Below are 17,056 nucleotides of genomic sequence, written 5' to 3'. Positions count from 1 at the left end.
TCCCACCAAATCTCCACAAATTCCCACAGAATACATGAAAAATCCCTGATAATTCTTCAGTTCTCTACAGAATCTCACCAAATTCCAGAAAAGTCCTTCCAAGTTCCAGAAACATCCCACAAAATCTCCCCAGTATCCAACAAAATTCCAGGAAAAATCCCACAAAATTCCCTAAATCTTCTCAAAACATGACCAAATTCTAGAAAAATATCCCACCGAATCTCCACAAATTCCCACAGAATACATGAAAAATCCCTGATAATTCGTCAGTTCTCTACAGAATCTCACCAAATTCCAGAAAAGTCCCTCCAAGTTCCACAAACATCCCACAAAATCTCCCCAGTATCCAACAAAATTCCAGGAAAAATCCCACCAAATTCCCTAAATCTTCTCAAAACACGACCAAATTCTAGAAAAATATCCCAACAAATCTCCACAAAATCCCACAAAATACATGAAAAATCCCTCAAGATCCCTAAATCGCCTCAATATCCCACAAAATTCCACAAAAATCCCACCAAACCTCCACAAGTTTCCACAGAATATAAGAAAAATTCCTCAAAATTCTTCAAGTCTCCTAAAAACCACACAAAGTCCTTGAAAAGGCCCACCAAATTCCAGAAATATCCCAAAGAATCTACACAAATTCCCACAAAATCTAAAACAAATTCCTCAAAATTCTTCAAGTCTCCTCAGAATCCCACACAATTCCAGAAAAAACCCACAAAATTCCAGAGAAGTCCCACAAAACTCCCTAAATCATTTCAAAACCCTACCAATTCACAGGAAAGTCCCACAAAATCTCCACCAATTCCCAGAAAAATCACACAAAAATCTCACAAAAATCCCTAAATCTTCTGAAAATTCGACCAAATTCCAGAAACGCCCCATAAAATCAGCACAGTTTCCCACAAAATTCAAGAAAAAACACCACAAAATTCCCTAAATCTTTTCAAAATACCACAAAATTCTTGAAAAGCCCCACCAAATTCCAGAAACATCCCACAAAATGTCCTCAATACCCAACAAAATCCCAGAAAAATCACACAAAATTCCCTAAATCTTCTCAAAACACGACCAAAATCCACAAAAATCCCACCAAATCTCCACAAATTCCCACAGAATACATGAAAAATCCCTGATAATTCTTCAGTTCTCTACAGAATCTCACCAAATTCCAGAAAAGTCCCTCAAAGTTCCACAAGCATCCCACAAAATCTCCCCAGTATCCAACAAAATTCCAGGAAAAATCCCACAAAATTCCCTAAATCTTCTCAAAACATGACCAAATTCTAGAAAAATATCCCAACAAATCTCCACAAATTCCCACAAAATACATGAAAAATCCCTCAAGATCCCTAAATCGCCTCAATATCCCACAAAATCCCCCAAAAATCCCACAAAACCTCCACAAGTTTCCACAAAATCTAAGAAAAATTCCTCAAAATTCTTCAAGTCTACTAAAAAACCACACAAAGTCCTTGAAAAGACCCACCAAATTCCAGAAAAATCTTACAGAATTCCCTAAATCTTCTCAAAACTCTACCAAATTCCAGAGAAATCCCACCAAATCTCCACAAATTCCCACAGAATACATGAAAAATCCCTGATAATTCTTCAGTTCTCTACAGAATCTCACCAAATTCCAGAAAAGTCCCTCCAAGTTCCACAAACATCCCACAAAATCTCCCCAGTATCCAACGAAATTCCAGGAAAAATCCCACAAAATTCCCTAAATCTTCTCAAAACACGACCAAATTCTAGAAAAATATCCCAACAAATCTCCACAAAATCCCACAAAATACATGAAAAATCCCTCAAGATCCCTAAATCGCCTCAATATCCCACAAAATTCCACAAAAATCCCACCAAACCTCCACAAGTTTCCACAGAATATAAGAAAAATTCCTCAAAATTCTTCAAGTCTCCTAAAAACCACACAAAGTCCTTGAAAAGGCCCACCAAATTCCAGAAATATCCCAAAGAATCTACACAAATTCCCACAAAATCTAAAACAAATTCCTCAAAATTCTTCAAGTCTCCTCAGAATCCCACACAATTCCAGAAAAAACCCACAAAATTCCAGAGAAGTCCCACAAAACTCCCTAAATCATTTCAAAACCCTACCAATTCACAGGAAAGTCCCACAAAATCTCCACCAATTCCCAGAACATCCCACAAAAATCTCACAAAAATCCCTAAATCTTCTGAAAATTCGACCAAATTCCAGAAACGCCCCATAAAATCAGCACAGTTTCCCACAAAATTCAAGAAAAAACACCACAAAATTCCCTAAATCTTTTCAAAATACCACAAAATTCTTGAAAAGCCCCACCAAATTCCAGAAACATCCCACAAAATGTCCTCAATACCCAACAAAATCCCAGAAAAATCACACAAAATTCCCTAAATCTTCTCAAAACACGACCAAAATCCACAAAAATCCCACCAAATCTCCACAAATTCCCACAGAATACATGAAAAATCCCTGATAATTCTTCAGTTCTCTACAGAATCTCACCAAATTCCAGAAAAGTCCCTCAAAGTTCCACAAGCATCCCACAAAATGTCCCCAGTATCCAACAAAATTCCAGGAAAAATCCCACAAAATTCCCTAAATCTTCTCAAAACATGACCAAATTCTAGAAAAATATCCCAACAAATCTCCACAAATTCCCACAAAATACATGAAAAATCCCTCAAGATCCCTAAATCGCCTCAATATCCCACAAAATCCCCCAAAAATCCCACAAAACCTCCACAAGTTTCCACAAAATCTAAGAAAAATTCCTCAAAATTCTTCAAGTCTCCTAAAAAACCACACAAAGTCCTTGAAAAGACCCACCAAATTCCAGAAAAATCTTACAGAATTCCCTAAATCTTCTCAAAACTCTACCAAATTCCAGAAAAATCCCACCAAATCTCCACAAATTCCCACAGAATACATGAAAAATCCCTGATAATTCTTCAGTTCTCTACAGAATCTCACCAAATTCCAGAAAAGTCCCTCCAAGTTCCACAAACATCCCACAAAATCTCCCCAGTATCCAACAAAATTCCAGGAAAAATCCCACAAAATTCCCTAAATCTTCTCAAAACACGGCCAAAATCAACAAAAATCCCACCAAATCTCCACAAATTCCCACAGAATAAATGAAAAATCCCTGATAATTCTTCAGTTCTCTACAGAATCTCACCAAATTCCAGAAGAGTCCCTCAAAGTTCCACAAACATCCCACAAAATCTCCCCAGTATCCAACAAAATTCCAGGAAAAATCCCACAAAATTCCCTAAATCTTCTCAAAACATGACCAAATTCTAGAAAAATATCCCAACAAATCTCCACAAAATCCCACAAAATACATGAAAAATCCCTCAAGATCCCTAAATCGCCTCAATATCCCACAAAATTCCACAAAAATCCCACCAAACCTCCACAAGTTTCCACAGAATATAAGAAAAATTCCTCAAAATTCTTCAAGTCTCCTAAAAACCACACAAAGTCCTTGAAAAGGCCCACCAAATTCCAGAAATATCCCAAAGAATCTACACAAATTCCCACAAAATCTAAAACAAATTCCTCAAAATTCTTCAAGTCTCCTCAGAATCCCACACAATTCCAGAAAAAACCCACAAAATTCCAGAGAAGTCCCACAAAACTCCCTAAATCATTTCAAAACCCTACCAATTCACAGGAAAGTCCCACAAAATCTCCACCAATTCCCAGAACATCCCACAAAAATCTCACAAAAATCCCTAAATCTTCTGAAAATTCGACCAAATTCCAGAAACGCCCCATAAAATCAGCACAGTTTCCCACAAAATTCAAGAAAAAACACCACAAAATTCCCTAAATCTTTTCAAAATACCACAAAATTCTTGAAAAGCCCCACCAAATTCCAGAAACATCCCACAAAATGTCCTCAATACCCAACAAAATCCCAGAAAAATCACACAAAATTCCCTAAATCTTCTCAAAACACGACCAAAATCCACAAAAATCCCACCAAATCTCCACAAATTCCCACAGAATACATGAAAAATCCCTGATAATTCTTCAGTTCTCTACAGAATCTCACCAAATTCCAGAAAAGTCCCTCAAAGTTCCACAAGCATCCCACAAAATGTCCCCAGTATCCAACAAAATTCCAGGAAAAATCCCACAAAATTCCCTAAATCTTCTCAAAACATGACCAAATTCTAGAAAAATATCCCAACAAATCTCCACAAATTCCCACAAAATACATGAAAAATCCCTCAAGATCCCTAAATCGCCTCAATATCCCACAAAATCCCCCAAAAATCCCACAAAACCTCCACAAGTTTCCACAAAATCTAAGAAAAATTCCTCAAAATTCTTCAAGTCTCCTAAAAAACCACACAAAGTCCTTGAAAAGACCCACCAAATTCCAGAAAAATCTTACAGAATTCCCTAAATCTTCTCAAAACTCTACCAAATTCCAGAAAAATCCCACCAAATCTCCACAAATTCCCACAGAATACATGAAAAATCCCTGATAATTCTTCAGTTCTCTACAGAATCTCACCAAATTCCAGAAAAGTCCCTCCAAGTTCCACAAACATCCCACAAAATCTCCCCAGTATCCAACAAAATTCCAGGAAAAATCCCACAAAATTCCCTAAATCTTCTCAAAACACGGCCAAAATCAACAAAAATCCCACCAAATCTCCACAAATTCCCACAGAATAAATGAAAAATCCCTGATAATTCTTCAGTTCTCTACAGAATCTCACCAAATTCCAGAAGAGTCCCTCAAAGTTCCACAAACATCCCACAAAATCTCCCCAGTATCCAACAAAATTCCAGGAAAAATCCCACAAAATTCCCTAAATCTTCTCAAAACACGACCAAATTCTAGAAAAATATCCCAACAAATCTCCACAAAATCCCACAAAATACATGAAAAATCCCTCAAGATCCCTAAATCGCCTCAATATCCCACAAAATCCCACAAAGATCACACAAAACCTCCACAAGTTTCCACAAAATCTAAGAAAATTTCCTCAAAATTCTTCATGTCTCCTCAAAACCACACAAAGTCCTTGAAAAGGCCCACCAAATTCCAGAAAAATCCCACAGAATCTCCCCAAATTCCCACAAAATCTAAAACAAATTCCTCAAAATTCTTCAAGTCTCCTCAGAATCCCACACAATTCCAGAAAAAACCCACAAAATTCCAGAGAAGTCCCACAAAACTCCCTAAATCATTTCAAAACCCTACCAATTCACAGGAAAGTCCCACAAAATCTCCACCAATTCCCAGAACATCCCACAAAAATCTCACAAAAATCCCTAAATCTTCTGAAAACTCGACCCAATTCCAGAAACGCCCCATAAAATCCGCACAGTTTCCCTCAAAATTCAAGAAAAAACACCACAAAATTCCCAAAATCTTTTCAAAATACCACAAAATTCTTGAAAAGCCCCACCAAATTCCAGAAACATCCCACAAAATGTCCTCAATACCCAACAAAATCCCAGAAAAATCACACAAAATTCCCTAAATCTTCTCAAAACACGGCCAAAATCCACAAAAATCCCACCAAATCTCCACAAATTCCCACAGAATACATGAAAAATCCCTGATAATTCTTCAGTTCTCTACAGAATCTCACCAAATTCCAGAAAAGTCCTTCCAAGTTCCAGAAACATCCCACAAAATCTCCCCAGTATCCAAGAAAATTCCAGGAAAAATCCCACCAAATTCCCTAAATCTTCTCAAAACATGACCAAATTCTAGAAAAATATCCCACCGAATCTCCACAAATTCCCACAGAATACATGAAAAATCCCTGATAATTCGTCAGTTCTCTACAGAATCTCACCAAATTCCAGAAAAGTCCCTCCAAGTTCCACAAACATCCCACAAAATCTCCCCAGTATCCAACAAAATTCCAGGAAAAATCCCACCAAATTCCCTAAATCTTCTCAAAACACGACCAAATTCTAGAAAAATATCCCAACAAATCTCCACAAAATCCCACAAAATACATGAAAAATCCCTCAAGATCCCTAAATCGCCTCAATATCCCACAAAATTCCACAAAAATCCCACCAAACCTCCACAAGTTTCCACAGAATATAAGAAAAATTCCTCAAAATTCTTCAAGTCTCCTAAAAACCACACAAAGTCCTTGAAAAGGCCCACCAAATTCCAGAAATATCCCAAAGAATCTACACAAATTCCCACAAAATCTAAAACAAATTCCTCAAAATTCTTCAAGTCTCCTCAGAATCCCACACAATTCCAGAAAAAACCCACAAAATTCCAGAGAAGTCCCACAAAACTCCCTAAATCATTTCAAAACCCTACCAATTCACAGGAAAGTCCCACAAAATCTCCACCAATTCCCAGAAAAATCACACAAAAATCTCACAAAAATCCCTAAATCTTCTGAAAATTCGACCAAATTCCAGAAACGCCCCATAAAATCAGCACAGTTTCCCACAAAATTCAAGAAAAAACACCACAAAATTCCCTAAATCTTTTCAAAATACCACAAAATTCTTGAAAAGCCCCACCAAATTCCAGAAACATCCCACAAAATGTCCTCAATACCCAACAAAATCCCAGAAAAATCACACAAAATTCCCTAAATCTTCTCAAAACACGACCAAAATCCACAAAAATCCCACCAAATCTCCACAAATTCCCACAGAATACATGAAAAATCCCTGATAATTCTTCAGTTCTCTACAGAATCTCACCAAATTCCAGAAAAGTCCCTCAAAGTTCCACAAGCATCCCACAAAATCTCCCCAGTATCCAACAAAATTCCAGGAAAAATCCCACAAAATTCCCTAAATCTTCTCAAAACATGACCAAATTCTAGAAAAATATCCCAACAAATCTCCACAAATTCCCACAAAATACATGAAAAATCCCTCAAGATCCCTAAATCGCCTCAATATCCCACAAAATCCCCCAAAAATCCCACAAAACCTCCACAAGTTTCCACAAAATCTAAGAAAAATTCCTCAAAATTCTTCAAGTCTACTAAAAAACCACACAAAGTCCTTGAAAAGACCCACCAAATTCCAGAAAAATCTTACAGAATTCCCTAAATCTTCTCAAAACTCTACCAAATTCCAGAGAAATCCCACCAAATCTCCACAAATTCCCACAGAATACATGAAAAATCCCTGATAATTCTTCAGTTCTCTACAGAATCTCACCAAATTCCAGAAAAGTCCCTCCAAGTTCCACAAACATCCCACAAAATCTCCCCAGTATCCAACGAAATTCCAGGAAAAATCCCACAAAATTCCCTAAATCTTCTCAAAACACGACCAAATTCTAGAAAAATATCCCAACAAATCTCCACAAAATCCCACAAAATACATGAAAAATCCCTCAAGATCCCTAAATCGCCTCAATATCCCACAAAATTCCACAAAAATCCCACCAAACCTCCACAAGTTTCCACAGAATATAAGAAAAATTCCTCAAAATTCTTCAAGTCTCCTAAAAACCACACAAAGTCCTTGAAAAGGCCCACCAAATTCCAGAAATATCCCAAAGAATCTACACAAATTCCCACAAAATCTAAAACAAATTCCTCAAAATTCTTCAAGTCTCCTCAGAATCCCACACAATTCCAGAAAAAACCCACAAAATTCCAGAGAAGTCCCACAAAACTCCCTAAATCATTTCAAAACCCTACCAATTCACAGGAAAGTCCCACAAAATCTCCACCAATTCCCAGAACATCCCACAAAAATCTCACAAAAATCCCTAAATCTTCTGAAAATTCGACCAAATTCCAGAAACACCCCATAAAATCAGCACAGTTTCCCACAAAATTCAAGAAAAAACACCACAAAATTCCCTAAATCTTTTCAAAATACCACAAAATTCTTGAAAAGCCCCACCAAATTCCAGAAACATCCCACAAAATGTCCTCAATACCCAACAAAATCCCAGAAAAATCACACAAAATTCCCTAAATCTTCTCAAAACACGACCAAAATCCACAAAAATCCCACCAAATCTCCACAAATTCCCACAGAATACATGAAAAATCCCTGATAATTCTTCAGTTCTCTACAGAATCTCACCAAATTCCAGAAAAGTCCCTCAAAGTTCCACAAGCATCCCACAAAATGTCCCCAGTATCCAACAAAATTCCAGGAAAAATCCCACAAAATTCCCTAAATCTTCTCAAAACATGACCAAATTCTAGAAAAATATCCCAACAAATCTCCACAAATTCCCACAAAATACATGAAAAATCCCTCAAGATCCCTAAATCGCCTCAATATCCCACAAAATCCCCCAAAAATCCCACAAAACCTCCACAAGTTTCCACAAAATCTAAGAAAAATTCCTCAAAATTCTTCAAGTCTCCTAAAAAACCACACAAAGTCCTTGAAAAGACCCACCAAATTCCAGAAAAATCTTACAGAATTCCCTAAATCTTCTCAAAACTCTACCAAATTCCAGAAAAATCCCACCAAATCTCCACAAATTCCCACAGAATACATGAAAAATCCCTGATAATTCTTCAGTTCTCTACAGAATCTCACCAAATTCCAGAAAAGTCCCTCCAAGTTCCACAAACATCCCACAAAATCTCCCCAGTATCCAACAAAATTCCAGGAAAAATCCCACAAAATTCCCTAAATCTTCTCAAAACACGGCCAAAATCAACAAAAATCCCACCAAATCTCCACAAATTCCCACAGAATAAATGAAAAATCCCTGATAATTCTTCAGTTCTCTACAGAATCTCACCAAATTCCAGAAGAGTCCCTCAAAGTTCCACAAACATCCCACAAAATCTCCCCAGTATCCAACAAAATTCCAGGAAAAATCCCACAAAATTCCCTAAATCTTCTCAAAACATGACCAAATTCTAGAAAAATATCCCAACAAATCTCCACAAAATCCCACAAAATACATGAAAAATCCCTCAAGATCCCTAAATCGCCTCAATATCCCACAAAATTCCACAAAAATCCCACCAAACCTCCACAAGTTTCCACAGAATATAAGAAAAATTCCTCAAAATTCTTCAAGTCTCCTAAAAACCACACAAAGTCCTTGAAAAGGCCCACCAAATTCCAGAAATATCCCAAAGAATCTACACAAATTCCCACAAAATCTAAAACAAATTCCTCAAAATTCTTCAAGTCTCCTCAGAATCCCACACAATTCCAGAAAAAACCCACAAAATTCCAGAGAAGTCCCACAAAACTCCCTAAATCATTTCAAAACCCTACCAATTCACAGGAAAGTCCCACAAAATCTCCACCAATTCCCAGAACATCCCACAAAAATCTCACAAAAATCCCTAAATCTTCTGAAAATTCGACCAAATTCCAGAAACGCCCCATAAAATCAGCACAGTTTCCCACAAAATTCAAGAAAAAACACCACAAAATTCCCAAAATCTTTTCAAAATACCACAAAATTCTTGAAAAGCCCCACCAAATTCCAGAAACATCCCACAAAATGTCCTCAATACCCAACAAAATCCCAGAAAAATCACACAAAATTCCCTAAATCTTCTCAAAACACGACCAAAATCCACAAAAATCCCACCAAATCTCCACAAATTCCCACAGAATACATGAAAAATCCCTGATAATTCTTCAGTTCTCTACAGAATCTCACCAAATTCCAGAAAAGTCCCTCAAAGTTCCACAAGCATCCCACAAAATGTCCCCAGTATCCAACAAAATTCCAGGAAAAATCCCACAAAATTCCCTAAATCTTCTCAAAACATGACCAAATTCTAGAAAAATATCCCAACAAATCTCCACAAATTCCCACAAAATACATGAAAAATCCCTCAAGATCCCTAAATCGCCTCAATATCCCACAAAATCCCCCAAAAATCCCACAAAACCTCCACAAGTTTCCACAAAATCTAAGAAAAATTCCTCAAAATTCTTCAAGTCTCCTAAAAAACCACACAAAGTCCTTGAAAAGACCCACCAAATTCCAGAAAAATCTTACAGAATTCCCTAAATCTTCTCAAAACTCTACCAAATTCCAGAAAAATCCCACCAAATCTCCACAAATTCCCACAGAATACATGAAAAATCCCTGATAATTCTTCAGTTCTCTACAGAATCTCACCAAATTCCAGAAAAGTCCCTCCAAGTTCCACAAACATCCCACAAAATCTCCCCAGTATCCAACAAAATTCCAGGAAAAATCCCACAAAATTCCCTAAATCTTCTCAAAACACGGCCAAAATCAACAAAAATCCCACCAAATCTCCACAAATTCCCACAGAATAAATGAAAAATCCCTGATAATTCTTCAGTTCTCTACAGAATCTCACCAAATTCCAGAAGAGTCCCTCAAAGTTCCACAAACATCCCACAAAATCTCCCCAGTATCCAACAAAATTCCAGGAAAAATCCCACAAAATTCCCTAAATCTTCTCAAAACACGACCAAATTCTAGAAAAATATCCCAACAAATCTCCACAAAATCCCACAAAATACATGAAAAATCCCTCAAGATCCCTAAATCGCCTCAATATCCCACAAAATCCCACAAAGATCACACAAAACCTCCACAAGTTTCCACAAAATCTAAGAAAATTTCCTCAAAATTCTTCATGTCTCCTCAAAACCACACAAAGTCCTTGAAAAGGCCCACCAAATTCCAGAAAAATCCCACAGAATCTCCCCAAATTCCCACAAAATCTAAAACAAATTCCTCAAAATTCTTCAAGTCTCCTCAGAATCCCACACAATTCCAGAAAAAACCCACAAAATTCCAGAGAAGTCCCACAAAACTCCCTAAATCATTTCAAAACCCTACCAATTCACAGGAAAGTCCCACAAAATCTCCACCAATTCCCAGAACATCCCACAAAAATCTCACAAAAATCCCTAAATCTTCTGAAAACTCGACCCAATTCCAGAAACGCCCCATAAAATCCGCACAGTTTCCCTCAAAATTCAAGAAAAAACACCACAAAATTCCCAAAATCTTTTCAAAATACCACAAAATTCTTGAAAAGCCCCACCAAATTCCAGAAACATCCCACAAAATGTCCTCAATACCCAACAAAATCCCAGAAAAATCACACAAAATTCCCTAAATCTTCTCAAAACACGGCCAAAATCCACAAAAATCCCACCAAATCTCCACAAATTCCCACAGAATACATGAAAAATCCCTGATAATTCTTCAGTTCTCTACAGAATCTCACCAAATTCCAGAAAAGTCCTTCCAAGTTCCAGAAACATCCCACAAAATCTCCCCAGTATCCAAGAAAATTCCAGGAAAAATCCCACCAAATTCCCTAAATCTTCTCAAAACATGACCAAATTCTAGAAAAATATCCCACCGAATCTCCACAAATTCCCACAGAATACATGAAAAATCCCTGATAATTCGTCAGTTCTCTACAGAATCTCACCAAATTCCAGAAAAGTCCCTCAAAGTTCCACAAACATTCCACAAAATCTCCCCAGTATCCAACAAAATTCCAGGAAAAATCCCACAAAATTCCCTAAATCTTCTCAAAACACGACCAAATTCTAGAAAAATATCCCACCAAATCTCCACAAATTCCCACAAAATACATGAAAAATCCCTCAAGATCCCTAAATCGCCTCAATATCCCACAAAATTCCACAAAAATCCCACCAAACCTCCACAAGTTTCCACAGAATATAAGAAAAATTCCTCAAAATTCTTCAAGTCTCCTAAAAACCACACAAAGTCCTTGAAAAGGCCCACCAAATTCCAGAAATATCCCAAAGAATCTACACAAATTCCCACAAAATCTAAAACAAATTCCTCAAAATTCTTCAAGTCTCCTCAGAATCCCACACAATTCCAGAAAAAACCCACAAAATTCCAGAGAAGTCCCACAAAACTCCCTAAATCATTTCAAAACCCTACCAATTCACAGGAAAGTCCCACAAAATCTCCACCAATTCCCAGAAAAATCACACAAAAATCTCACAAAAATCCCTAAATCTTCTGAAAATTCGACCAAATTCCAGAAACGCCCCATAAAATCAGCACAGTTTCCCACAAAATTCAAGAAAAAACACCACAAAATTCCCTAAATCTTTTCAAAATACCACAAAATTCTTGAAAAGCCCCACCAAATTCCAGAAACATCCCACAAAATGTCCTCAATACCCAACAAAATCCCAGAAAAATCACACAAAATTCCCTAAATCTTCTCAAAACACGACCAAAATCCACAAAAATCCCACCAAATCTCCACAAATTCCCACAGAATACATGAAAAATCCCTGATAATTCTTCAGTTCTCTACAGAATCTCACCAAATTCCAGAAAAGTCCCTCAAAGTTCCACAAGCATCCCACAAAATCTCCCCAGTATCCAACAAAATTCCAGGAAAAATCCCACAAAATTCCCTAAATCTTCTCAAAACATGACCAAATTCTAGAAAAATATCCCAACAAATCTCCACAAATTCCCACAAAATACATGAAAAATCCCTCAAGATCCCTAAATCGCCTCAATATCCCACAAAATCCCCCAAAAATCCCACAAAACCTCCACAAGTTTCCACAAAATCTAAGAAAAATTCCTCAAAATTCTTCAAGTCTACTAAAAAACCACACAAAGTCCTTGAAAAGACCCACCAAATTCCAGAAAAATCTTACAGAATTCCCTAAATCTTCTCAAAACTCTACCAAATTCCAGAGAAATCCCACCAAATCTCCACAAATTCCCACAGAATACATGAAAAATCCCTGATAATTCTTCAGTTCTCTACAGAATCTCACCAAATTCCAGAAAAGTCCCTCCAAGTTCCACAAACATCCCACAAAATCTCCCCAGTATCCAACGAAATTCCAGGAAAAATCCCACAAAATTCCCTAAATCTTCTCAAAAAACGACCAAATTCTAGAAAAATATCCCAACAAATCTCCACAAAATCCCACAAAATACATGAAAAATCCCTCAAGATCCCTAAATCGCCTCAATATCCCACAAAATTCCACAAAAATCCCACCAAACCTCCACAAGTTTCCACAGAATATAAGAAAAATTCCTCAAAATTCTTCAAGTCTCCTAAAAACCACACAAAGTCCTTGAAAAGGCCCACCAAATTCCAGAAATATCCCAAAGAATCTACACAAATTCCCACAAAATCTAAAACAAATTCCTCAAAATTCTTCAAGTCTCCTCAGAATCCCACACAATTCCAGAAAAAACCCACAAAATTCCAGAGAAGTCCCACAAAACTCCCTAAATCATTTCAAAACCCTACCAATTCACAGGAAAGTCCCACAAAATCTCCACCAATTCCCAGAACATCCCACAAAAATCTCACAAAAATCCCTAAATCTTCTGAAAATTCGACCAAATTCCAGAAACGCCCCATAAAATCAGCACAGTTTCCCACAAAATTCAAGAAAAAACACCACAAAATTCCCTAAATCTTTTCAAAATACCACAAAATTCTTGAAAAGCCCCACCAAATTCCAGAAACATCCCACAAAATGTCCTCAATACCCAACAAAATCCCAGAAAAATCACACAAAATTCCCTAAATCTTCTCAAAACACGACCAAAATCCACAAAAATCCCACCAAATCTCCACAAATTCCCACAGAATACATGAAAAATCCCTGATAATTCTTCAGTTCTCTACAGAATCTCACCAAATTCCAGAAAAGTCCCTCAAAGTTCCACAAGCATCCCACAAAATGTCCCCAGTATCCAACAAAATTCCAGGAAAAATCCCACAAAATTCCCTAAATCTTCTCAAAACATGACCAAATTCTAGAAAAATATCCCAACAAATCTCCACAAATTCCCACAAAATACATGAAAAATCCCTCAAGATCCCTAAATCGCCTCAATATCCCACAAAATCCCCCAAAAATCCCACAAAACCTCCACAAGTTTCCACAAAATCTAAGAAAAATTCCTCAAAATTCTTCAAGTCTCCTAAAAAACCACACAAAGTCCTTGAAAAGACCCACCAAATTCCAGAAAAATCTTACAGAATTCCCTAAATCTTCTCAAAACTCTACCAAATTCCAGAAAAATCCCACCAAATCTCCACAAATTCCCACAGAATACATGAAAAATCCCTGATAATTCTTCAGTTCTCTACAGAATCTCACCAAATTCCAGAAAAGTCCCTCCAAGTTCCACAAACATCCCACAAAATCTCCCCAGTATCCAACAAAATTCCAGGAAAAATCCCACAAAATTCCCTAAATCTTCTCAAAACACGGCCAAAATCAACAAAAATCCCACCAAATCTCCACAAATTCCCACAGAATAAATGAAAAATCCCTGATAATTCTTCAGTTCTCTACAGAATCTCACCAAATTCCAGAAGAGTCCCTCAAAGTTCCACAAACATCCCACAAAATCTCCCCAGTATCCAACAAAATTCCAGGAAAAATCCCACAAAATTCCCTAAATCTTCTCAAAACACGACCAAATTCTAGAAAAATATCCCAACAAATCTCCACAAAATCCCACAAAATACATGAAAAATCCCTCAAGATCCCTAAATCGCCTCAATATCCCACAAAATCCCACAAAGATCACACAAAACCTCCACAAGTTTCCACAAAATCTAAGAAAATTTCCTCAAAATTCTTCATGTCTCCTCAAAACCACACAAAGTCCTTGAAAAGGCCCACCAAATTCCAGAAAAATCCCACAGAATCTCCCCAAATTCCCACAAAATCTAAAACAAATTCCTCAAAATTCTTCAAGTCTCCTCAGAATCCCACACAATTCCAGAAAAAACCCACAAAATTCCAGACAAGTCCCACAAAACTCCCTAAATCATTTCAAAACCCTACCAATTCACAGGAAAGTCCCACAAAATCTCCACCAATTCCCAGAACATCCCACAAAAATCTCACAAAAATCCCTAAATCTTCTGAAAACTCGACCCAATTCCAGAAACGCCCCATAAAATCCGCACAGTTTCCCTCAAAATTCAAGAAAAAACACCACAAAATTCCCAAAATCTTTTCAAAATACCACAAAATTCTTGAAAAGCCCCACCAAATTCCAGAAACATCCCACAAAATGTCCTCAATACCCAACAAAATCCCAGAAAAATCACACAAAATTCCCTAAATCTTCTCAAAACACGGCCAAAATCCACAAAAATCCCACCAAATCTCCACAAATTCCCACAGAATACATGAAAAATCCCTGATAATTCATCAGTTCTCTACAGAATCTCACCAAATTCCAGAAAAGTCCTTCCAAGTTCCAGAAACATCCCACAAAATCTCCCCAGTATCCAACAAAATTCCAGGAAAAATCCCACAAAATTCCCTAAATCTTCTCAAAACATGACCAAATTCTAGAAAAATATCCCACCGAATCTCCACAAATTCCCAGAGAATACATGAAAAATCCCTGATAATTCGTCAGTTCTCTACAGAATCTCACCAAATTCCAGAAAAGTCCCTCCAAGTTCCACAAACATCCCACAAAATCTCCCCAGTATCCAACAAAATTCCAGGAAAAATCCCAGCAAATTCCCTAAATCTTCTCAAAACACGACCAAATTCTAGAAAAATATCCCAACAAATCTCCACAAAATCCCACAAAATACATGAAAAATCCCTCAAGATCCCTAAATCGCCTCAATATCCCACAAAATTCCACAAAAATCCCACCAAACCTCCACAAGTTTCCACAGAATATAAGAAAAATTCCTCAAAATTCTTCAAGTCTCCTAAAAACCACACAAAGTCCTTGAAAAGGCCCACCAAATTCCAGAAATATCCCAAAGAATCTACACAAATTCCCACAAAATCTAAAACAAATTCCTCAAAATTCTTCAAGTCTCCTCAGAATCCCACACAATTCCAGAAAAAACCCACAAAATTCCAGAGAAGTCCCACAAAACTCCCTAAATCATTTCAAAACCCTACCAATTCACAGGAAAGTCCCACAAAATCTCCACCAATTCCCAGAAAAATCACACAAAAATCTCACAAAAATCCCTAAATCTTCTGAAAATTCGACCAAATTCCAGAAACGCCCCATAAAATCAGCACAGTTTCCCACAAAATTCAAGAAAAAACACCACAAAATTCCCTAAATCTTTTCAAAATACCACAAAATTCTTGAAAAGCCCCACCAAATTCCAGAAACATCCCACAAAATGTCCTCAATACCCAACAAAATCCCAGAAAAATCACACAAAATTCCCTAAATCTTCTCAAAACACGACCAAAATCCACAAAAATCCCACCAAATCTCCACAAATTCCCACAGAATACATGAAAAATCCCTGATAATTCTTCAGTTCTCTACAGAATCTCACCAAATTCCAGAAAAGTCCCTCAAAGTTCCACAAGCATCCCACAAAATCTCCCCAGTATCCAACAAAATTCCAGGAAAAATCCCACAAAATTCCCTAAATCTTCTCAAAACATGACCAAATTCTAGAAAAATATCCCAACAAATCTCCACAAATTCCAACAAAATACATGAAAAATCCCTCAAGATCCCTAAATCGCCTCAATATCCCACAAAATCCCCCAAAAATCCCACAAAACCTCCACAAGTTTCCACAAAATCTAAGAAAAATTCCTCAAAATTCTTCAAGTCTCCTAAAAAACCACACAAAGTCCTTGAAAAGACCCACCAAATTCCAGAAAAATCTTACAGAATTCCCTAAATCTTCTCAAAACTCTACCAAATTCCAGAGAAATCCCACCAAATCTCCACAAATTCCCACAGAATACATGAAAAATCCCTGATAATTCTTCAGTTCTCTACAGAATCTCACCAAATTCCAGAAAAGTCCCTCCAAGTTCCACAAACATCCCACAAAATCTCCCCAGTATCCAACGAAATTCCAGGAAAAATCCCACAAAATTCCCTAAATCTTCTCAAAAAACGACCAAATTCTAGAAAAATATCCCAACAAATCTCCACAAAATCCCACAAAATACATGAAAAATCCCTCAAGATCCCTAAATCGCCTCAATATCCCACAAAATTCCACAAAAATCCCACCAAACCTCCACAAGTTTCCACAGAATCTAAGAAAAATTCCTCAAAATTCTTCAAGTCTCCTAAAAACC

The sequence above is a fragment of the Cyanistes caeruleus genome, unplaced genomic scaffold, assembly GCF_971803275.1.
Source record: "Cyanistes caeruleus unplaced genomic scaffold, bCyaCae1.hap1.1 HAP1_SCAFFOLD_67, whole genome shotgun sequence".
NCBI classification, from domain to species: Eukaryota; Metazoa; Chordata; class Aves; order Passeriformes; family Paridae; genus Cyanistes; species Cyanistes caeruleus.
This window is presented reverse-complemented; position numbering follows the sequence as displayed.